We start from the raw sequence: 2,579 nt of genomic DNA, 5'->3' as shown, positions 1-2,579 counted from the left end.
CAACCCTCACTAAAAAATTTATTCACTTTCTCAATAGAAACAGAAGAAGTAGAAAGAAGATTATCAAGCGATTCCTTACCCAGCCATCTGTCTTGCCAGAAAAAAGAATTACCAGAATTTAAGCCCCAAGAAATAAGGGGTTCCATATTATGCTTAATAACACACATTCTTTTCCAAATAGCATAGTCACCCTTTTTTTAAGAACAACAAGAAACATGCTTATCTTTACAATACTTGAAATTCATAAATCTAGCCCGCAAGCTTTCATTCTTTCTATGGTTCCACCACAGTTTAAAAGAGGAAGCAGTAATGGAATCCTTAATGTTTTTGCACCCCAAACCTCATTCATTTAAAGGCCCACAAAGCTTAATCCAAGTAGACCAATGCATTCTATGAATGTTCTCACGGGAGCCACAAAAAAATTTGTTTAAAATTCTTTCCAATCTCCTAACAGTAGAAATATTGGGTTTAATAACTTGCAATAAATGGAATGCCATAGAATTTAAAGTGCTCTTGAGAATAGTTAACCTACCACCATAAGAAAGAAAGTAATATTCCCAAGAGGAAATCTTACCTTGAATCTTCTTAATGATCTCATCAAACAAATGAGATTTCTTGAGCCCTCTAAAGATAGGAGCCCCTAAGTACTTAAAAGGCAAAGAATTATGCTCAAACCGAGTGTAAGCAATGATTCTATTAATATTAGTTATAGTAATCCATTGGGAAGTGAAAAAAGCACATTTAGAAGTATTAAAAGAGAGACCACTTTCTAAAGAAAAAAGATCCAAAAAATTCTTAAATCTTTTAACATAATTATAACTACCATTAACAAAAATGATGAAATCATCCGCAAAACTAAGGTGGGAGATCGGGAGACCTTTTTTAGATATATAATACATACTAGGATAATTTTCAAAAAGAGCATTAATACTTCTAGAAAAATATTCCATAGAAATGATGAAAAGGGAAGGAGACAAGGGATCACCTTGTCTAATCCCTTGAAAGGAATGAAAAAATCCATTAGAATTCCCATTAAGAATAACAGAAAACCAAACATTCTCAATAGACTTCTTTATGATCTTTATAAAAAATTTTGAAAAACCAAATAAGGCTAAAATATCATATAAGAAATCCCAAGACAAGTTATCAAAGGCTTTGCAAATATCCAGCTTTAACAGTAAATTACCACCTATAGTTTTCAAATTCAAATCATGCACTAATTCTTGGGTAAGTAAAATGTTGTCAGAAATAAGTCTACCTTTAACAAATGCAGATTGATTAGGAGAAATAATATTAGGAAGCAAAGATCCTAATCTGCGAGCAATAATCTTTGAGGTAAGCTTATTAAAAAAAGAACAAAGACTAATGGGTCTAAAATCACTCCAATGTTCAGGATTATCCTTTTTCGGAATAAGAACAATTGCCGTGGAAGTAAAAAATCTCGGCATGCTATTACCATCAAAAAAATCAACAACAGCAGCAATTAAATCATTTTTAATGATATGCCAACATTTTTGGAAGAAAATAGAAGTATAACCATCAGTAGCAGCAGTCGAATTAGCATTTATAGACATAACAGCCAAACAAATTTCATTTTTTGTAGGAGCAACCGTAAGGGAAAGGTTATCTTCATCAGAAATAGTATTTTCAATAAGATGAGAGTTAACCATATGAATAATATCAATTTTCTTACCCAGCATATTGGTAAAGTACCTGATAACCGAGTCATGAATCATATCCTCCTCAATCCAATTACCATTTTCATCATTGACTTTATTAATAAAGTTCAGACTTTTCTTTTTATTCACTAGAGCATGGAAATACTTAGTATTTCTATCTCCATCATTTAAGTGCTTAGTCGAAGCTTTTTGTCTCCAAAAGGTTTCTTCCATATCCAGAAACTTAATCAACTTTTCCTTAGTGTCATTGAGCTCCTTAGTTACCAGAGGGTCAGAACTCAACAAATTTTCTAGATAACAAACCCTCTCTTCCAACTCTTTAATGTTAGCAAAAATATTTTTAACATGGTGTTTATTCCACCAATTTAAACTTTGTTTTAGCCTTTTTAATTTCAGCCAAAATCTAATCATTCCTTTAACCGAATTACGAGGAGCAATGCAATTATTCCAGTTGGAAGAAACCAACTGAAAAAAGTTAGAATGTTGTAGCCACAAATTCTAAAATCTAAAAAAACCCGTACCTTTGCTGTTAGTATCATTGTTCTTGATAGAGATAAAGAAGGCGGCAATGGTTTGAGAGAGACCTACTCAAATGCTCATCCACAGTTAAAGGCCAATTAAAAATGCCACAGCCGGTTATTATTCCAAGTGTAATTGGACCCAGTAAAACCTATATCCACTAAAGCACAATCGTTAACAATATTAGCAAACTCATCCATAGAGTTTGTGTTAGGGGCAACCCCACCATGTCTTTCATTCGCATTCAGGATAATGTTAAAATCCCCTCCCACAAACCATGGAACATTAACTGAAGAAGCAAAATTGGTTAAAGAGTTCCAAAGAGTTCTCCTATCACATCTATTGCAGGCAGCATACAAAAGAGAACCTTTCACATTCCAG

Source organism: Dendrobium catenatum, unplaced genomic scaffold (assembly GCF_001605985.2).
Source record: "Dendrobium catenatum unplaced genomic scaffold, ASM160598v2 fragScaff_scaffold_501, whole genome shotgun sequence".
In the NCBI taxonomy this organism is placed as follows: Eukaryota; Viridiplantae; Streptophyta; class Magnoliopsida; order Asparagales; family Orchidaceae; genus Dendrobium; species Dendrobium catenatum.
This window is presented reverse-complemented; position numbering follows the sequence as displayed.